This window comes from Leopardus geoffroyi, chromosome A1, assembly GCF_018350155.1.
Source record: "Leopardus geoffroyi isolate Oge1 chromosome A1, O.geoffroyi_Oge1_pat1.0, whole genome shotgun sequence".
Classification (NCBI taxonomy): domain Eukaryota; kingdom Metazoa; phylum Chordata; class Mammalia; order Carnivora; family Felidae; genus Leopardus; species Leopardus geoffroyi.
The window spans coordinates 125,170,840-125,193,813 of NC_059326.1; the positions used below are offsets into that span (position 1 = coordinate 125,170,840).

Here is a 22,974-nt window from a genome sequence, read left to right on the forward strand (position 1 = left end):
TGGTGGAAAATGTAGAATGGTACAACCACTCTGGAAAAGAGTCTGGCAGTTTCTTTAAAAATGAAACAATTACTATACTAGCCATCAGTTGCACCCCTGGGTATTTATACCAGAGAAATAAAAAATTATGTTCACACAAAATGTGTACACAAATGTTTACAGTAGTTTTATTCATAATAGCCCCACAATGGAAACATTTCAGATGTCCTTCAAAGAGTAAATAGTTAAACAAATGATGTTACACCCATATCATGTAACACTACTCAACAAAAAAAGGAAACAAACTACTGATGCACACAGCTTGGACGCATTTCCAGGGAATTATGATGAGTGGAAAAAAAATCCAAAAGGTTACAGAATATATGTTTCCATTTATCCAACATTTTTGAATGACAAATTAGAGAAATGGAGAACAGTGATAGGGAGGAGTCAAGGAACAGGGTAAGTGGTAGGAAGTAAGTTTGATTACAAAAAAGCATTGTGAGATATGTGGTAATGGAAATATTTTGTTTTGTATCTTGATTCTATCAATGTCCATGTCCTGGTTGTGATACTGTTCTATAGTTTTGTAAGACTTTACCATTAGGGATAAGGGGTAAAAGGATTATGGAATCGCTCTGCAATATTTCTTACAATTGCATTTAAATCTCAAATTATCTCAAAATAAAAAGTTTAACTTAATAATGGAAAAACACTACTTAAAATTTAGCAATTGTTCGGGGCGCCTGGGTGGCGCAGTCGGTTGGGCGTCCGACTTCAGCCAGGTCACGATCTCACGGTCCGTAAGTTCGAGCCCCGCGTCAGGCCCTGGGCTGATGGCTCAGAGCCTGAAGCCTGTTTCCGATTCTGTGTCTCCCTCTCTCTCTGCCCCTCCCCCGTTCATGCTCTGTCTCTCTCTGTCCCAAAAATAAATAAACGTTGAAAAAAAATTTTTTTTTTTTTTAAATTTAGCAATTGTTCAATATTGGCATAATTTACTAATATTGATCATTAGTTACTTTGGATTTACCTGTTATGCCCTTAGTTTCTTAATGTGTGTTTATTTTTGAGAGAGATAGAGACAAAGCGTGAATGGGGGAGGGGCAGAGAGAGGGAGACGCAGAATCGGAAGCAGGCTCCAGGCTCTGAGCTGTCAGCACACAGCCTGATGCAGGACTTGAACTCACCAACCATGAGATCATGACCTGAGCAGAAGTCAGATGCTTAACTGACTGAGCCACCCAGGCGCCCCAACTTCTATGCCCTTATTAAAGTCATTTTACTAATTTAAATATGACCAAACTCCCTACCTCCAACCCACATACACATGCACACACATGTACACACATTTACCTAAATATTAAATACTCCTACTCTGCAGGTCTAGTGTGGTGCCTAGCAATCTATATTTCTAGTAATCAGATAATTTTGATACATACTAAAACACTTCTTTAGGTGAAATTTGGTATCTTTCCCTATCATTCTAAATTAATATTCCAAAGTCACCTATAAGTGATCAAGCAGTGTCAGTGATAGGACAGCGCTTTGCCAAGCAAACATCTTCCCAGCAAGTCTGGCTCCTGCTATTTCATAGGACATGTTTCCTATTGGAGTGCATAGCCTCCTACTTCCTGTGTGCATTAACACCATCTTTGCTCACCTCTCCAGACTGTACAGGTGACCCATTCAGTTGCACCTGGAGGAAAAACATGGCATTGAGAGTCTTGGGTTCAAAATGAAGGTCGTTTGAAAAGTACAGATGTTCTGGCCTTAAAATAAAACTCCTACCGTTATAGTTCTGGATCCTGCAAATGGTAAAGAATGAGAAGAAAGTTTCCTGTCAAAACAAAAGCTCTGGGGGCGCCTGGGTGGCGCAGTCGGTTAAGCGTCCGACTTCAGCCAGGTCACGATCTCGCGGTCCGTGAGTTCGAGCCCCGCGTCAGGCTCTGGGCTGATGGCTCAGAGCCTGGAGCCTGTTTCCGATTCTGTGTCTCCCTCTCTCTCTGTCTCTCCCCCGTTCATGCTCTGTCTCTCTCTGTCCCAAAAATAAATAAACGTTGAAAAAAAAATTTTTTTTTAAAATAAAAAATAAAAAAAAAAAACAAACAAAAGCTCTGGACTCCATGTAATCATATATTCTTGTCCTGGGGTAAAGGTTTGCAGCTAAGCTAAGGGATAGCATTTCCTCCTAAAATCTATTTAAGGCAAACAGGGATTTAAAAAGACACACAAGTTACCTCTGATACCAAATAGCAAGAATTAAAACCTGCACTAGACAGCTGCTTGCTTCCAAAAATGTCTTGGCAGGAACACAGCTGCAACTTTTCTGAAATCTGAGGAATCAAATTCAGAGAGAAAGTTGGGGGCTAAAGAAATCAAGACTTTAGAATACCAAAGCATTAGAAAGTTGAGAGGAATATAATCAAGTAGGCAAGAAATTCATGCCAAATAAATCCATGTCAAGGCAGAGGAGCAGTGCAATGAGGCTGGGAAAGGGAGATAGATACACTTTTATATCCTAGCACTTGAAGACCTTTTCCAACATACTTCATGGCCAGGTGTGGACTCTTCTATCAAGCAATTGGGCTTTCTCCCAGAGGACAAAGAGATAAACTGTATGTTTTCTTCTCTCTGTTAGAGGCAGGTATGGAAGAATGAACATGGACTTAACATTCCTGAAAACTCCACTTGGTTTTTGTACTGGCCAGAGAACTTGGCTTCACATAATGAAGATTTGGGATAATTAAGCAAAGTAGGAATTAATCATAAGGAAACTTAAAGAATCTAGCTCAGAAAAGGAGTGTGAGGGGCATCTGGGTGGCTCAGTCGGTTAAGCCTCCGACCTTGACTCAAGTCATGATCTCACGGTTTGTGACTTTGAGCCGCACATTGGGCTTGCTGCTGTCAGTGCAGAGCCTGCTTTGGATCCTCTGTTTCCTCTACAGCTTGTGAGTGCAAGAGTGTTCTTTGTCTCTCCCCAAAATAAACATGAAACAAGGGAAGGAAGAAAGAAAGAGAGAAAAGGAGTGCAGGGGTGCCTGGGTGATCCAGTTGGTTGAAAGGCTGACTTTGGCTCAGGTCATAATCTTGCATTTGTGGGTTCAAGCCCTGCATCAGGCTCTGTACTGACAGCTCAGAGCCTGGAGCCTGTTTCAGATTCTCTGTCTTCCTCTCTCTCTGCCCTTCCCCCAGTCATGCTTTGTCTCTCTCTCAAAAATAAACATTAAAAAAACTTTTTAAAAATAATAATAAAATAAAATGTTTAAAAATTTTTGAAGAAAGAAGGAAAGAAAGAAAGAAAGAAAGAAAGAAAGAAAGAAAGAAAGAAAGAAAAGGAGTGTGAACTGAGGTGGGCTAAGCAGTTAGGCCCACTGCCAAGGTCATGCCAGCCTGGTTGGGTGCCATTGCTGCTGCAGCTACTACTGCTATAAACTGAACGCTGCCAATGGCTCTGCTACCATTGAGTCCTGAGGGGCACCACTGTTGTCGACATCACTAGGGAAGCCATCTCTTCTGAGAATAGGATGAATCAGAATGAAAGGTCCTAATGATTCAGGACCTCCAGAAGTGTAGCCTATAAATTTGTATTTTAAAACATAATTCTCAAAGTGATTTTAAAGATCTCCCGATTTGGGGAGCAATTACTTAAATATGGAATACTAATTGTGTTATTGTTCTTCTCAAGGCTTTCCTGTTTGTTTCATGTTCAAAATTACTCAACGGCTTATTACTACCTATGGAAAATGAGGTTCAGATTCCTTAGGCTGGCATGCAGTACCCCAGGTTCTCTGGCCCTACCCCATTTTCCAGACATGTCCCCCTCTCTCCTCTGTGTACCCAACACAGCAGTCCCACTGGACTACCTTGATCATTCCACAACTGTGCTGATACTCCTCTTGGCTCTGCTCCCATTTTTACCTGCTGAAATGTCTTCATTTTTCAGGTCACCTCCACCACAAATTTTCCTTAACTACTTCTCAGCTTTCTCTGACACATGTCTTTTTCAATACATCATATTATGACACTGACATAGATTTCTGACATATATGGTATTTATAATAATAGATAATAATCTTTGCATCACCTATTATATATACAATAGTACCTGATTCATAATAGATATTCAATAAATATATAAACAAGGGATGCCTGGGTGGCTCAGTCAGTTGAGCATCCAACTCTGGATTTCAGCTCAGGTCATGATCCCAGAGTCATGGGATCGAGGCCCCGTATCAGGCTCTGCACTGAGCGTGGAGCCTGCTTAAGATTCTCTCTCTCTCTCTCTCTCTCTGTCTCTCTCTCTCTCTGTCCCTCTCTCCCATTCACGTGCATGCTGTCTCTCTCAAACTGAAAAAAAAAAAAACGTGTGTGTGTGTGTGTATATGTATATATATACAATATAAACTATATACACACACACACACACACACACACACACTCACACACACACACACACACACACACACAAAAGCCATTTTGGGAAAATTTCCAGTCAGATTTATAAAGTACATTAACCACGATAAATGTCTCCAATCAGGGGCAGAGCTGGCCACAAATTCTGGTGTTCTAAACAATAGTCCATTTTTCACATTTATAGATCATGATTCCTTAACACGAATGGATGATCACACTAAGTCCCCTCAACTACAAATGTTGCTTACACTAAAACAACTGAATACCAATACAACTATGTTTTACATAGTTAGATCGTGCCCCTGCCCTCAAAAGTTACAATTAAGAATGTCTATTAACTTAAAACAAATATTACACAAAGATCATTCCTGTCTGTGGTAGCCAGAGATAAATACTTCATTGTAAATATGTGGCAGTGAATTTGACTTAGAAAATTCCAAAAACCAAGTATCTACTTTTTTAAGGGCTTAACCACAAAGAAAAGGTTGCTCATTTACCTCCCAGGTCAAAGTTTGAAGGCTGAGAGTGATTGGCACAATGGTGTGTGGTTAAAAAGGAAGAAGGACTGAGTTTTGGATTTCATTTCTGTGGTCACCTTATTTCAGAGAGCCATTGCTGTGAAATTATAAACAAAGTACTTCCATTTTTCTCTGTATCTTGAATGTTTCTTCTAACTAAATTTACAAAACCAAGTCAAGCCAAAATGAAAATAAAAAAACAAAACAAAGCCCTTAACTCCTTTGCTTTGACCTGGCAGATCAGAACTACATAAACATAGAGGTGAAATAAGTGTGGGGAAGGGCTTTATTGATGGAACTGTGAGGTAGTCATTGAGTCTGGAGATTCCATCCAGAATTCAATCCATACTCAGGAAAGGACTGTGAAAAAAGCCTCAACATAGGATGATCCCATGACTCTTCATTTATTCAACAAACATTTACTACATGTCTGGCACTATAGGTCTTGGGGTAAGACATAGTCTGTCTCCTCATAGAAATTATCGTTCAGTGAAGAAAATAACTAACAAATGTTTGTACAGATGATCATCCTGCTGTGGTGACAACAGTTCCTACAAAGGAGATGCACGCAGTGTATCCTGAGATTGTGTAACAGGGGTCCCAACACCAGCTCACTTCTTGGCCTCTAGACTTTTAGTATTTACCTCTACTGTTTGTCCTCAGTTTGCTTAGCTCTTCATTTTACTCATTATGTCAGTCCTGTCTATTCCAGCTCCCTCTTCTCCAGAGCTCTGGCAAATCATTACACCTGTGTCACTTTTATGCATCCAGAATTTGGAAAAACCAATATTATTTTCTGCATAGTACCCTAGTTTGGTCAGAGCTAATTAGAAGAATTATCATCGTGGATGATCCCAGACAAGATTCTTTAGATTCCTATCATTCTAAAACAGAATCTGCATTGTCTACAGAAGGTAGTGTGGGAGGCCTGCATTAAATGACAGCAATCCATGCCCCTCCGGCCCCCGTCCCGGGAACCACCAACAGTCTTCTCTCTTTCCTTCAGTGGCAATGGGAGTGTCATCATAGCCTCTATGACATGATGCCTCATGTAAAATGCTCATAGACAGGTTTTTTCCTGCTGCACTCTCCGGGGGTTGGGAGCATTATCATTGCTCAGGCATATTTATTCAGGCCAGTATCTATAATCTTGACCAGCTAATACAATGCCCACAAACTGATAAAGTTCTTGATTTTCACATTAGTTTTTCTTATTTCCTTTTAGGTCATAAATATGGAGACCTGCTATGCTCAAAGATGCCCAATTGTGGACATCAATCTGTGGAGAGGTAAAACTGAGGATGAGAAGGATCAACAAAGTTCTGTACAACCCGTTTATGCAGTCACACAACATTTGTTCACCCTTCTACATACCCTTCTGGGTTTCATGCTAAAGAAGATTAAAGGTGAGAAAGATACAGTTCCAATTTCTAGGCAATAGGTTCGACGGAGCTGAAATAGAAAGATCACCCTCAAACAAAAATATTGATGGTAAAAAAAAAACCTAACAAAAAATTTTAATACAGAGTTAAGTTTGAAAGCAAGTAAAGGAAATTCCCAGGTGCTAGGGACACAAAACAGGAGTTGGAGCCAAACCCCTTAAGAAAATATTGACAAATCAATATTAGCCTCAGAGGCCAAGGACTATAATATTAGTGGTTTCATGGAGATGAGAGGTGAGGATTTGAGCTTCCCACAAAAACCAGGCTCACAAGGCCGCTCTGCTCATGATAAAGAAATGGAAGGACACTGACCACTGACCAAGGAAGGGTCAAAGAAGCTATTTATCCACCAAGAGAAGGTGGCATCCATCAGAAATCAGAGCCTCAAATCTGTGTCACAAGTGTGAGAGGCTACAAATTCAGACTATCCTGTGGAGATGTGAACACCAAACCAAAAGATTAACCTAGAAACTTTTCCAGAGCCACTGAAAACTTTAGGACTCTAGAAGAGGTATCATATAACTATCTTGAAGAGATGTCCACCATGTTGAGAGTCCCCAAAACCACGCTGAGGTTCAGTGATTTGCTAGGAGGACTCACAGGACTTAACATATAGTCATACTCATGGCTAGGATTTATTATACTAAAAGAATACAATGCAAAGCATAATTGGCAAAGAAAAAAGCATATGGGCAAAGTTCAGGGAAAACCAATTACAGTTTTCCAAGAGTCTGCTCCCAGTAAAGTCACATAAGACACATTTAATTCCCCTAGCAAGCATTTGTTACAACATGTGAATGTTCCCAGAGCACCTGGGTGGCTAAGTCGGTTAAGCGTCTGACTTCGGCTCAGGTCAGGATCTTGCGGTCCCATGGGTTCGGGCCCCTGTTGGGCTCTGTGCTGACAGCTCACAGCCTGGAGACTGCTTTGGATTCTTGTCTCCCTCTCTCTCTCTCTCTGTCAAAAATAAATAAACATTAAAAAAACAAAAACATGTAAAATGTTCTCTACCAGGGAAGCTCATTAGAGACTCAGAGTCTGTTAATTAGGCAGTTGGTCAGGTAGGCATCCTCTCCCTATCTCATACCCAGGTGCAAGACTCTCAAGAGGAAAGTAAGCGTTCATCATAAGCCAAATTGCACAATTTAAGTAGAGAGAACCACTCTGATCAGTCCTGAGAATAGTGGGACCACTCCTAAAATCTAAGTGTGAGATATAGAACCACAAAGATATCTTAAATATTCTTATCACACACCAAAAAGCTAACTATGTGATATGATGGACGTGTTACATAACTTGATTGTGAGAATTCTTTCACAATGTGTATATATATATATATATATATATACACACATATATATATATATATATATATGTATATATGTATATATATATCCAAAACATCACATCGTATCCTTTAAATACAATTTTGTTTGTCAGTTATACCACAATAAAACTGGGGGCAAGGGAGGGGGAGCAAACATAAACAAACCAACAAAACCCAAATCCATTTCTGTTAGTTACAACCAAGAATCTTGATGTATATAAGAACAATCTGGGGGCACCTGAGTGGCTCAGTTGGTTGAGCGTCCGACTCTTGATTTCAGCTCAGGTCATGGGCTCACTCTCCATGAGTTTGAGCCCCACAATCTGAAAGATACTTTAAAATAATATATGGGCTCTGGAGCTTCAAGATTTTTGGCACCTGGTGGGAGAAACATACACATAGAGACCTAACTATATATAATTTGGAAAATGCTGTAACAGACACACCTACAAAGCACTCTGCAAACCCAATGGAGGGAGTCTTTTTGTTGTTGAGTGGAGCAGGGTTCCAGGTCAGGCTTCCCCAGGAACTGACAAAACAGGAACTGAGTGTCTAAATGTCCATAAGATTTCATCATACAAATAGGAGAGGGAAAAGATTTGTATTTAAAGGGAAAGACATGATCAAATGTACGGTATGAGGAAGCTGAGTCTGAAGATAAAGTAACTTAGGGTATGAGCACCATTACATTTAAGTTTAAAGAAAAAATAGGGAGGGTATCTGAAGAAGGATAAGGAAAATTAAGGCAGATAAGTAGGTAGAACTAAGTTCTATAAAACCTTAAATTGACATTCCAAAATATTTGAACACTATTCTTGTTGGATTTCTGTCACTTTTAGAGCCAAGGCATATCGCACCATCACCTGCATGAGCTGGTGGGAGAGGAGTGGGTCACTGAAATGAGGAATGGATTGGAGCCAGAGGGCAATCATCCAGCCCTAAGGCTAGTCACTGAAAACAGGACAAAAACCAGTAAATTATTTTAGGTTTAAAGAGCCTTATTCAGATAAAAGAACAAAGAGGAAACAAAAGACATACTGGAGAAACAGAAAACAATTAGCAAGATGATAAATTTAAATCTAACTATATCAATAATTACAACCCTAATTAAAAGGCAGAGATGATCATGTATCAATTTTGGCTCATCAGTTGTGTTATGGACTGAATTTTGTCCCCTGACAAATCCCTTTCTTGAAGTGCTAATCCAGAGTGACTATATCAGGAGATACGGTTTTAGGAGCTAATTAAGTTTAAATGAGGTCATAAGGGTGGGGCTCTAATTCAGTAGAACTGTGGCCATATAAGGAGAGGAAGAGATGTAATCTCTGTCTCTGTCTCCCTATCAGTGTGTGTGTGTGTGTGTGTGTGTGTGTGTGTGTGTGTGTATGTGTGTGTGTGTGTGTGATTTTACCCAGAAAAGGAAGAAGGTGTCATCTGCAAGCCAGGAAAATCGCCTTCACCACCAGTGACTGAATAGACTGGGTCCTTCGTCTTGGATGTCTGTTTCCAGAACTGTGAAAAATAGTATCTGTTGTTTAAGCTACCCAGTCTATGGAATTTGTTATGGAAGACAAAGCTGAGAAAAAATGCAACCAATGTACTACATTAAGGCAAGAAGTCAATAATAGGGAAACTGGGGTGCAGGAGTAAAGGGATCTATGGGAACGCTAGTAGTTTTCACTTAATTTTTCTGTAAAGTCAAAACCGCTCAAAAAAAATAGTCTATTAGTTTTTTTAAAGGCGGAAATTGTCCAACTGGTTATAGAAGCAAGATTCCCTATATAGCACATGTAAAAAATGAACATTATAAAGACACAAAAGGTTAAAAGAGAGAGGACAGGAAAAGATATATCAGACTAATGCTAATCAAAATAAAGCTGAAGAGCCTATATTAATATCAAGACACAAAAGGTTTGAAAGCAGAGAGTCTTTCCAGAGACACAGGAAGTCAATTCATAATGATAAAGTGTCAAGCTACCACAAGGACACAACAATCTTAAACATTTATGCAATAACAGAGCTCCAAATAAACATAAAGCAAAAACGTACAGAACTGCAAGGAATAGTAAATAAATCCATAATTATAGTCAGAGATTTCAATAACCCTCTCTCAAGAATTAATAGAACAAATAAAGGAAAAGTCAGTAAAGCTATAGAAGACTTGAACACTGTCAACCAACTTGACCTAGTCAATGATTGTAGAACACTGCATCCCTAAACAGCAGAAAACATACTCTTTTCAAATGCATACACAATATTTACCGAAATACATCATATTTTGAAGTCTTGACAAATTGTAAATGATTCAAGTAATTGTATATTTTATGACCAGTGTGAAATTAAAAATCAACAACAGAGGGGCACCTGGGTGGCTCAGTCAGTTGGATGGATCATGACTCAGGTCATGATCGCATGGTTCATGAATTCGAGCCCCACATTGGGCTTGCTGTCAGCCTGTCAGCATAGAGCTCACTTCAGATCCTCTGTCCCCCTCTCGATGCCCCTCCCCTACTTGTGTTCTCCCCAAAATAAATAAATATTTTTAAAAATCAATAACAGAAAGATCTTTGTGAAATCTCCACATACGTTTGACCCTTGAACAACATGGAGGTTAGGGACGCTGATCTGCCACACAGTCAAAAATCCACATATAACTTTTGACTCCCTGAAACTTAACTACTAATAGCCTACTATTGACTGGAAGCCTTACTGATAGCATAAACAGTCAATTAACACATATTTTGTATGCTACATGTATTATATACTGTAAATATAGCTTATTTATACAATAAAATAATCTATAGAAAAGAAAATGTTATTAAGAAAATTGCAAGAAAGATGGGAATGCAAGCTGGTACAGCCCCTCTGGAGAACAGTATGGAGGTTCCTCAAAAAATTAAAACTAGAACTACCCTACGACCCAGCAATTGCGCTACTAGGTATTTATCCAAGGGAAACAGATGTGCTGTTTCGAATGGACATATGCACCCCAATGTTTATAGCAGCACTATCAACAATAGCCAAAGTATGGAAAGAGCCCTAATGTCCATTGATGGATGAATGGATAAAGAAGATGTGGTATACACACACACACACACACACACACACACACACACACACACACACAATGGAGTATTACTTGGCAATCAAAAAGAATGAAATCTTGCCATTTGCAACTATGTGGATGGACCTGGAGGGTATTATGCTAAGTGAAATTAGTCAGTCAGAGAAAGACAAAAATCATATGACTTCACTCATATGAGAACTTTAAGAGACAAAACACATGAACATAAGGGAAGGGAAACAAAAAAAAAATGAAAACAGGGAGGGAACAAAACATAAGAAACTCTTAAATATGGAGAACAAACAGAGGGTTACTGGAGGGGTTGTGGGAGGGGATGGGCTAAATGGGTAAGGGGCACTAAGGAATCTACTCCTGAAATCATTGTTGCACTATATGCTAAATAATTTGGATGTAAATTTAAAAAATTAAATTAAAAATAATAAAAAAGAAATTAAATTACCTTTGCAATTCAAAAAAAAATTGCAAGAAAGAAAATACATTTACAGTACTATACTGTATTTATGGTAAAAAATCTGTGTATAAGTGGATCTGCTCAGTTCAAACCTGTGTTGTTCAAGGGCCAACTATAATTGGAAACTAAATAGCACACTTTTAAACAACAAAGGTGACAAAGGAAAGTAATCAAAATTAAAAAAATATTTTGAACAGAGTGCAAATGAAAACACAACATATCAAATAGTAGGGGATGCCTAAGTGGTAGAGTGAACAATGGCACCCAAATATGTTCACATCCTAATCTCTAAAACCTGTGAATGTTACCTTATATCACAGAAGGGACTTGCAGATGTGATAAATGAAGAATCTTAAAATGGGGAGATTATGCTGAATTATTAGAGTAGGCCAATGCAATCACAGTAATCCTTATATGAGAAACTGAGGAGGAGTCAGAATCAGAGGAAAGAACAATGTGATGACAGAAGCAGAGACTGAAGTGATACAGTCTGAAAATATAAAAAGGGCCCTTGAGCCAAGAAACACAGACAGCATTAGAAGCTATAAAAAAGAGGGGGGTGGGGCAGACTGGTTGATTCAGTTGGTAAAGCATACAGCTCTTGACCACAGAGTTGTGAGTTTGATCCCTGTATTGGGTATAAAGACTACTTAAAAAAAAAAAAAAAAAAAAAAAAGCTGGAAAGGACAAAGAAACATAGTCTCTCCTCAAAGATTCCAAAAGGAGCCAGCCCTGCCAATACCTTGACCTTAGGTCAGTAAATCTGAATTTGCATTTTTCATCTCCAAAATTATAAAAGGACAATTTTGTACAGCTTTAAGCCATTAAGTTTGTGGTGATTTGTTACAAAGACAATATAACAGGACTCTGATATAGCCCTTTAAATACTACTTAGAAGGACATTAAGAGGAATATACGCCCGACTTTTGCCTTAAGAAACTAAAAGAAGCAAATTCAAAGTAGCAGAAGAAAGCAAATGATAAAAATCAGAGCAGAAATCAATGAAAAATAAAAGAGAAAAACAACAGAGAAAAATCATGAAACAAAAAGGCCAGTTCTTTAAAATCAATAAAGTTGAGGGGCAGCCAGGGTGGCTCATTTGTTAAGTGTCGGACTTTGGTTCAGGTCATGATCTCGTGGCTTGGGAGTTTGGGCCCACATTGGGCTCCGTGCTGACAGCCTGGAGCCTGGAGCCTGCTTTTGATTCTGTGTCTCCTTCTTTCTCTGCCCCTACCCTGCTTGTGCTCTGTCTCTCAAAAATAAATAAATGTTAAAAAATTTATTTTTCATCAATAAAGTTGATAAACCTCTAGCCAGATTGACCAGAAAAAGAAAAAGAAGACAAAAATTACCAGCATCAGGAATGAGAGAAGTGATAGCCCTACAGATACAACTGATGCTAAAATAATGGTAAGGAATTTCCTTTGTGCTGATGCTGGGCAGGGCCCCACTTGTCCCTTTCAGACACCTTGGAGGGCAAGGGGCTGAAGAGGGCCAGACCCAGGTTTCAGGGGCACAAGCAGGGCAGCTTTTGGCTGTGTACATAGGGTGCTTTATTCTCCACAGAGTGATACATGCTAAGATGGGCTGGGTTGGGCCAATGTCCCATATGTACAGAATTGAATAAAGTGGGTCTCTGAGGAAAAAAAAAATGATAAGAACGTATTATGAATAACTTTGTACTAAAAACTTCGACAACTTAAATGAGAAAATGGACAGATTCTACAAATTATGAAAGTTGCCTCAAGAAAAAATAGATAACTATTGAAGCCCTACATCTATTAAAGAAATTGAATTTGTAGTTAAACTCCCTCCTCCAAAGAAAACTCCAGAGTCAGTGGCTTTACCGAGTTCCACCAAATATTTAAGGAAGAAACAATACCAATTATATACAAACTCTTCCAGTAAATTGGAGAGGATGAAATAATTCCCAATTCATCCTATGAGGCCAGCATAACCATGACACCAAAACCAGACAGAAAAAAAAAAAGACCAATATCCATCATAAATACACATGCAGATATTCCAGACAAAATGGCAAGTGTAAACTGTATCCAACAATATATAAAAATGATAATACATTATGATTACATGGGGTCTATCCTTCTGTATCCCCCATTACGTGGGGCTTGAAGAAAATGAGAATACAAGATTGGTTTCATATTCGGGGCGCCTGGGTGGCGCAGTTGGTTAAGCGTCCGACTTCAGCCAGGTCACGATCTCGCGGTCCGTGAGTTCGAGCCCCGCGTCGGGCTCTGGGCTGATGGCTCAGAGCCTGGAGCCTGCTTCTGATTCTGTGTCTCCCTCTCTCTCTGCCCCTCCCCCGTTCATGCTCTGTCTCTCTCTGTCCCCAAAAAAATAAATAAACGTTGAAAAAAAAAATTAAAAAAAAAAAAAAAGATTGGTTTCATATTCAAATATCACTCAACATAGCTCACCATACATGATTATTTTTTAGCTACAAAACTAAAATAACAACAACTATCTACGTAATCATGTAATAGATGCTGTAAAAAAAATGTTTCCGATAAACAAACAAAATCTCTCAGAAAACTGGTACTAGAAGGGAACTTACTTAGTCTGACAAAGTACAATTACAAAAAAACTGACAGCTAACATTATATTTAATGGTGGAAATTAAATGTTCATCCCCATAAATTCAGGAATAAGATGAGAACGTGTACTTTTGACATTTTGGTGCAACATTATATGGGTGGTCCTAACCAGTGCAACGAGGCTAAAGTAATAAATAAATAGATAGCAGTCATATGAGAAAGAAAGAGGTCAAACTGTCTTTATTTATAGAAGAAATATGGAAATTTCTATATAGAAAAAGATGGAATCTGCTTAAAAGCTACTAGAATTAATATATGAGTTTAGAAATGTTGCAGCATTCAAGGACAATATATAAAAATCAATTGTATTTCTATACACTAACAATATGAAAAACTTAGGATTAAGTCTGACAAAAGATATGCAAGGTACATACAAAACTATAAAATATTGCTGAGAAAAATTAAGGAAGACTTTAATAAATGGAAGAGATGAAGTGTTCATGGAAAACTCAGTGTTGTTGTTAAAGGTCAATTCTTTTCAAACTCATCTATAGCTTCAACACATTCCCAATAAAAAACCCAGCAGGTTTTTTTGTACTATTAGACAAGTTGATTCTAGAATTCATATGGTAGTGCAAAGGACTAAAATTGCCAAAATGTCTTTGAAAGAGAAAAAGCAAAACTGGAGGATCAACACTACCTCATTTATAAAACCACAGTTATCAAGATAGTATGTCATCGAGAGAGACACATAGATCAATGGACCAGACTAGAGAGTCCAGAAAGAAACCTACACCTATATGAACAGCTGATTTTTGACAAAGGTGCAAAAGCAATGCAGTGGACAAAAGATAGCTTTTTCCACAAATAATGCTGGAGCATTATAAACAAAAATGAATTTTGACCCACATCTTGTGTCATTAAAAAATGAACTCTAAATGGATTATAGATACAATTGTAAAATATAAAACTATAAAATGTCTATAATAAAAAAAAAAAAACAAAAAACAGGAGAAATTCCCAAATCGTGGTGACCACAGGTTAAGCAAAATTTCTTAGATATAAAACCAAGAAGAAAACAAAATTATAAGTTGTACTTCACCAAAACTAAAAATTTCTGGTTGGTCTTCAAAAGAAATTATTAAGAAAATGAAAAGAGGGATAACTCAGTGGTTTGAGCATCCAACTCTTGATTTCAGCTCAGGTCATGATCCCAGGGTCGTGGGATCAAGCCCCATGTCAGGGTCCAAGCTAAGCGTGGAACCTGCTTAAGATCCTCTCTCTGTCTCTCTCTCTCTCTCTCCCTCCCTCCCTCCCTCCCTCTGTTCCCCCCCTCCCCCGACTTGTGTTCTCTTTAGTTCTTTCAAAGAAAAAAAGAAAGGAAGAAAAGAAAATGAAAAAGAAAAAGCCCCAGATGGGGTGCCTGGCTGGCTTAGTCAGTGGAGTGTGCAACTCTTAATTTCAGGGTTGTGAGTTCAAGCCCCATGTTGGGTGTGGAGATTACTTAAAAATAAATTTTTTTTAAAAAGAAAGAAAGGAAGAAAAGTCACAGAGTGGGAGAATATGTTTGTAAGTCATATTTCTGATAAAGGTCTTATATTAATTATGTATAAAGAATTCTCAAAACTCAGTAATCAAACTTAAAGGCAGGGATTCAAAGAGATATTTATACACTCTTGTTCTCTGCAGAATTATTCACAATAAAGTGATAGGGGAAAGTGATCCAAGTGTCCATTTATGGAGGAATGAATTTAAAAAAAACAAGTTATATACACACAATGGAATATCTGGCCTCTTAGGAAAGAAATCCTGACATATACTACAGTTTGGATGAATCTTGAGGAAATTATGCTAAATGAAATAAGCCAGTCACAAACCATATGATTCCATTGATAGGAGATACTTAAGATGAGTCAAATTCATAGAGATAGAAAGTAGAATGGTGGTTGCCACAGTTGGGGGGTGCGGGAGAATAAACACAATAAACTATTATGGTTTTACTATGGTTTAATAGATACAGTTTCAGTTCATCAAGATGAAAGAGCTGTGGCAAAGGATGGTGGTGATAGTGGCACAACAATATTTAATGCCATTGAATTTTACATATAAAAGTGGTTAGGATGGTTAATTTTATATTAAATGTATTTTAACACATTTAAAAAAAATTTTTTAAGATTTATTTATTTATTTATTTGAGAGAGGAAGAGAAAGAGCGTGAGCGGGGCAGGGGGAAGAGAGAGGGAGACACAGTATCCGAAGCAGGCTCCAGGCTCTGAGGGTTCACCACAGAGCCTGACGTGGCACTCGAACTCTTAAACCACGAGATCATGACCTGAGCTGAAGTCAGAGGTTTAACCAACTGAGCCACCAAGACACCCCTATTTTATCACAATTTAAATCAAACTTAATAAATAGAAAACAACCCAATTTTTTAAATGGGGCAAAATATTTGAACAGACTTTCCCCAAAGAAGATAAACAGATGGAAAATAAGCATATGAAAAGATGCTCAACATTGTTAGTCATTGGGGAAATGCAAATTAAAACCACAATGAGAGATCACTACATACCTATTAGATGGCAAGATTTAAAAATACTGACCATACTACGTTTTGGCAAGGATATGGAAAATTTGGAATTTTCATATAGTGCTAACGGGAATGTAAATGGTAAAACGACTTTGCAAAACAGTTGGGGAGTTTCTAAAGAAGTGAAATATATTCTTACCATATATGCTCTAGCCTTTTGACTTCTAAAGAATTTACACAAGAGAAATGAAAGCAGATATCCATACAAAGACTTGTAAAAAAATATTTATAGCAATTTTATTTGTAATGGCTAAAATCCTGGAAACAACCCAAATGTGCATCAACAGGTAAATATGTATAAACAAATTGTGGTATATCCATGTGATAGACTACTATCTCCCTCCTTTTATTAGTCCTTTTTATTAACAAAAGGAACATGGATAGATATCAAAATAATTATGCCAAGCGAAAGAAACCAGACAAAACAATAGTGCATACTGTATGATTTCATTTACATACCATTCCAGACAATACAAACTAGTCTGTCCTGACAGAAAGCAGATCGGTGGTTGCCTGGGCATAGAAAGAAAGGAGGAGGAACAGGACAGGAAGGAATTAACTACAAAGGGGCATGAGCAAATAGCTGGAGGTGTTGGATAGCTTCCTTATCTTGATGGTAGTAGGGGTGGTTTCATGGGTGTATGCATATGTCAAAACTTTCCAAATTGTATACTCTAAATATGTACAGCTTATTGCATATCCATTTTACTTCAATAAAACTGTTAACAAAATAAATGAACAAGTTTTATAAGCTCAGACTCAATCTGCCTCAGTAAATTCCACCTGTTGGTGGAGGCAGAGATGGAGGGGCATAACCATTTGGAATTTTTCACTTTGGGAAATGACCAAGGAAGACAACCTAGGATGAGAAAAAAAATATTGCTGAGCCACGTGGTGTGTTCTGAAGAGGTCAAGCAGTGTTCATTTTCTCTACATTTAATCAACATAGAAGGTCTCAGAGTCAAAAGATATTGGAGCCAGGAAGGAACTTTGAGAAAGAAAATGCAGTTTAGTTTTTTTTTTTTTCAGATGAGGAAATGAATCCAAGAGAAATAAAGGGCCTTGCTTTCAGTCAGATAGCTTGCAAAGCTAAGCATAAAATGTGAATCCTCTGAAACCTACTCTAATGTTTTTTATTTTCTATACCTAGATATCCTAAACCCTTGGGTAATTGTTAGTCCAGGTTAGTCTATGAAAATATGGAAAAAGATAACACCCATGAGACTCTGAGATAATAGCTTTAAGATATCTTTCATGACCACGTGGACAGCCCAGAAAGTAGAAGGGAACACCACTACCTCAACCTTCATATTTTCAGTTCCCAAAGCCTCTTAGACATCAGGCCCTATATGCCACTAATGACCTCCTTACTACTGGCAGAGTCTTGACAACTTGAAACTATTACTTTTGATGTGAACTCCTTACAGGCAGAGTCAGTTCTGCAATAATGCTTGCCTTGAAAACACAAACATGGTCCAGGGTGATTCATATGTTAGGAAACAATATGAGGATGGTGCGCATTTACCCTTGCCTATGTAAAGTGAGGTCTTATGAGTGAGAAACTGGATGAAAACAGAAAACTTGGCTCAGCTGAACCCAGCAGTGTGGGACACTCAAAACACATATGCACATGCGCACAGATGCTTAACGCTCTACCAGCTAACTCTACACGCCGTGTATTATGTTGTCCCATCCAAGCCTGGTGTTAAATTTTTCCTCTGACTTTACATAACCTACCTTCCTACCCCTTTACAGTGAGTCACAAGCTGCTACCCTTTCAACATTCACGTCCTCACTGAAGTCTTTTTAAGATAAAGTGCCATGTTTACTTTATTATTTATGAATTTCCCTTTTTTTTCTAACTTGGAAGTGGTCACTGTTTATTAACTGAACAGATTATAAAAATAATCATGGGAGACACCTTAGTTCATCCTTCTAACACGTTTGTTAATCTGGTCTTCCCTGTTGGTCACCATCTCTACCTTCTACAATATCGGTGATCTTTTTCTTCATTCTTCCTCGGGGAGAAGATAATTTGAAGGGCTGCAGGAAGTTGTTTGCTTCTCTGAAATATTTTCCAACAGGACAGACCTCATGAATAAGACCCTCCATGTAGACGATGCCCTTTTCCCCAAGAGTTTGAGCAATCAAAGTGTTATCTGTCAGCACAATTGACTTTTTGTTGATTTTGCCATGACTATGCTGGCAGATCAATTTATTTGCTCATCTCGGGTTTGGGTACCCCATGTAGTATATGGCTCCACCATCCTCAGCATGTTAACTGAAGCCTTGCTGAGCTTAGCAAAGGTGCCGCTGAAGAACTGACAAAGATAAAGTGTCAACACCTTTTGGATTTTTGGGCTCACACCGCTGATATCTCTGATCCTGAAAACAAAGGCCCACTTGGGTTCCACATTACATAGAAGTTGTTTGCATTTCTTGCCCAATCCTCACAATTCGAATCTTACTTCTATACATCTTCCAATCATCCCTATTCTGGTGCTTAGCTTTTTCATAGATAAGCTTCATCCTTGCCTTGGGAAGCATCTTTTGAGCATTTTTCTCAGGTGCTTGATCTTCAGCACTGCAATACTTTTTCTTAATGGTTTCTGGCACAGCAGAAACCTTCTTTTCTCCATTCTCCATTCTCCATTTCTTTTCTCCAGAAAACTTCTTTTTCTCCATTTTCCATCCTCTGTTTTGGCTGCCTATGAATTTCTTAAGTTATGAGGCTACTTATGAATTTTTAAACCATTTAACATGTGTAAAACTGTGCTAGCATTTTTATTAGGTTCCTATACTTTTTCTTTAATGTGTCATTGATGAAGTTCTGAAATGTTGTCTCTCTGATCCCATCTTTTCCCATAAACCCTTTCATTTCTCTTGCACTGTTGTGCATAGCACAGTGATTTTTATAAGTGCATATGCCACATTATAGCGGAGCTAAATCAGGAGTGTAGGGTAGACCCTTGAAATACTAATTTTGGGTCTAGTAGCTGTGCCCATGCATATGCACACACATACATACATACACAAACACACAGAATTTTGTTTAAATACTACTGGGCTGGTGTCCTGTCATAAAAGTTTGTTTCAGAGCTGACAGGAGAACAAAGTATCCTTTTCAGAGTCAGCTCACACAATGATTGTTAGTTACAGCATACCAGTCCTTTGTTCCTTCTGAGCAGTGACTGATCTTGGATGCAATGGAGACCATTAGTACTGGTCAACCAGCAAAGACAAGCATTAAGTCAGCTCATACATAATGGATCAGGCTTAGCAATGACCCACCCTCCTGGCATCTTAGTTGCTGGTAACAATATAAGTCAAAGCATGTTCCATTATGGTCTCCATCATAATCATGTGGGGAACTGAACAGAATGAAGATGCCTGGGCTCCACTCTTTATCTGCCAAATCAGAGCCTCTAAGATCAGCAATGAATCAGCATTTTGGTTTTGTTTTATGTTAATTAATTAATTAATTTTTAATGTTTATTTTGACTTTTTAAAATGTATTTATTTTGAGAGAGACAGAAAGCACAGTGGGGGAGGAGCAGAGAGAGAGGGAGAGAGAGAATCCCAAGTAGGCTCTGTACTGTCAGCCTGGAGCAGACATGGAGCTCGAACTCACAAACTGTGAGATCATGACCTGCGCTGAAGTCTGACACTTAATCAACTGAGCCACCCAGATGCCCCTATTTATTTATTTTGAGAGAGAGAGAGAGAGAGAGACAGAAAGCACATGCATGAGCGAGGGAGGGGCAGAGAGAGGGAGAGAGAGAATCCTAAGCAGGCTCTGTGCTGACAGCAGAGAGCTTGACATGGGGCTCTAATTCACAAACTGTGAGATGATGACATAAGCCAAAGTCAAGAGTTGGAGGCTACCCAGGTGCCCCCATTTTTTTTTTGGTGGGGGGAGGGGCAGAGAGAAGGAGAGAATCCCAAGCAAGCTCTGCACTGTCAGCACAGAGCCCAACACTGGATTTGATCCTGCAAACTGCGAGATCGTGACTTGAACCGAAACCAAGAGTCAGACACTTAACTGAGCCACACAGGCGCCCCAAGGAAGATGCATTTTGACAGGCATTTAGTCATCCTTAGGCACCCTGAACTTTGAGAACCCCTGGACTGGACTGTCTACATGAATTGCAGCAAGACACATGATACAGAGCCAGGCTCCTGAGTGCTTAATATTAAGCTTAACTTCTTTTTTACCTAAAACAGCTGGCTCTTACTCCATTTTACATATTATTATTATCCAATTACAATAGCTTTTGTCCAATTTTAAATCAATATCGTTGAGGATTTGTCACAGGTGCCACATGTTGACCTGTTGTGAGGGAGAGCGGGTTGATAGAAAAGTTCCAGAGAGTACTTTGACATAGCAGAGAGTATTGTTCCGTAGCTGGTTCATTCAGTTCATATCTCATCTGTCAAAAAATTTTTACAACTATTTTTTCAGAACTTTGAACTAAATTCTCTGGTGTGTTCTGAAACAAGGACAGGACACCTGGAGCTTCCTAATGAATACTTTCTATCTTCTATAATCTAGCCACTGATTAATTGGTACTATGATCTGAACTTGTGTACTAGATGGGCTGGGAACAAAATACCAGTTAAAAATTGCAGAGATATTTATGAGTACACTAAAGGAATATAATTATTTTTCTGGAGAAGATAACCATTATCATGATGTAGCATACAGTAATGTTTTACAATCTCCAGCAAGTATTAATGTGATGTTTAACATCTTCCACCTTGGAAGATGGTTCAAGTCACAAGAAAAATAATGAAAGATCTTAACTTAAAAGAGATCTTTTAAAGAGATCTTCACTCTCTCCTTAGCAGACTCAAATACATATTACAAAATAATTCTAGTAGTACTTCCTATGTTGGGAGGAAAAAAGCAAGTTCTGTCTTCTAGAGTGTACAAGAGAACATTGTAATAAAGATGTTTTTGAAGTAAACCATGAAGAAAATGGACATTACAGACTTAAAATGGATTTTCTTTGTTTCTTTTGAAATTATTGAAATAAGAACTAGCAAGAAGGAATTTATTATGCATGCTTCATAAAACGGCACCATGTATCAGAAAATCAATGTGAGAATTAGCTAAGTGCTAGAAACCTCCATTACCAGAAGAAGCCATGCTGACAATTCATCTTGTCCACCTTTTCTTTTTTCTTTTTAATTTTTTTAGAGTTTATTTATTTTTGAGAGAGAAAGAGAGAGAGACAGAGCTCAAGCGGGGCAGGGACAGAAAGACATGGAGAAACAGTCTGAAGCAGGCTCCAGGCTCCGAGCTGTCAGCACAGAGCCTGAGCGGGGCTCAAACTCACGAACCACGAGATCATGACCTGAGCCGAAGTTGGACCTACTGAGCCAGCCAGGTGCCCCTTGCCCACCTTTTCTAAACAAAACTTGACTTTACGTATTCAAAAGTTCTCACTTTCTAATGGCATAAGTGCCAAGGTTGGTGCGGTATTTAGGAGTAAAATGTCATGATAACTACAACTTAATTTCAAAGGGTATAAATATATATAAAGTTCAGAGAAAGAAAAAACAAATATAGCAAAATATTAACTATTCCTGAATCTACAAAGAAGGTACATGGGTGTTCACTTTAGTATTCCTTCAACTTTTCTGATGTTTAAAATTTTCCATAATATAAATCTGAAGAAAAAAAAAAAAGAAATACACAATTTAGCCACTTAAAGTCAATGAAAATATTTAGTCACTCCAGAAACTCGTGTAATCATAGCCAAGCCTGTGAGTACAATTTAGTGTGTAATTCTGGTTTTATGACTTAGCGTGGCACTCCTCTAAAATTACAGCTGAAGAAGGAAGTGAAACCTGAAACCGCCCTACCTACTGCAATTCTTTTGATACCATGCATATTCCCCTCCAGAAGTATGACTTGTATAGTAAACGTTACAATGGCTTTCTACCTTTAGGCCCCTTGTCAAAAGATTTGTCCTCTTTCTGTGATTGACTAGCAACTGAATTGTCATAGTGTGGAGATCAAAATGAGAAGCAGCTGCAGAGAACCGGTTTTACGTAAGTCTTCAAACCAGTGGGGATGTAAAATAGGAAAAGGTTCCTAAATAGACTTGAATAAAATTTTTATTTATCAAAATAAGTGACAACGTGGATTTATTCATGGAGTGAAATCATTGAATCGGAATTTTCCCCTGGAAGCGTCACAGATGTTTAAATATTGCATATGTTTATATTTTTAATATGTTATGTATATTTCCGATTCAGGAACTTGAAGTAACTAGTTCATCTCAGATTCCCTTTTCGTCTCTCTGTGTCATCATCCTTCTTCTGCAGACCCCACTACTTCTGTCTCAGCCTTTCATATTTGAAGGGGGCCTCTGGGCAAAGAACCGCATCTCATCTGCAGAATGAGGAGGGCTAAAGCGCCTCCCAGCCCTCCTGGATCGCATAGCAGTTCAGCTGCATTTTCTTTGCTGGCGAATTGTCTTGTTTACTTTCCTCACCCCCTGGGAACCCACTGGCCTCTGGATCTCTTCAATCAATACTTTAAATGGCCCCTTTCCTGAAAGACGAACAATGAGATTTTAACTCTATGTCTCGCTGTCCTTCGTTCTCTC

The 22,974-nt window shown here is 38.5% G+C and overlaps 1 long non-coding RNA gene and 1 pseudogene across 1 annotated transcript; one reads left to right on the top strand and one right to left on the bottom strand.

Annotated features, from left to right (window-relative positions):
* The first annotated feature begins 6,139 nt into the window (after positions 1 to 6,139).
* LOC123605974 lies at positions 6,140 to 22,950 on the top strand. The gene is made up of 2 exons (XR_006716033.1): positions 6,140 to 6,316; positions 22,622 to 22,950. It is a non-coding gene; the product is annotated as an uncharacterized LOC123605974 (long non-coding RNA).
* LOC123605973 lies at positions 18,280 to 21,543 on the bottom strand (annotated as a pseudogene).
* Positions 22,951 to 22,974: the final 24 nt, after the last annotated feature.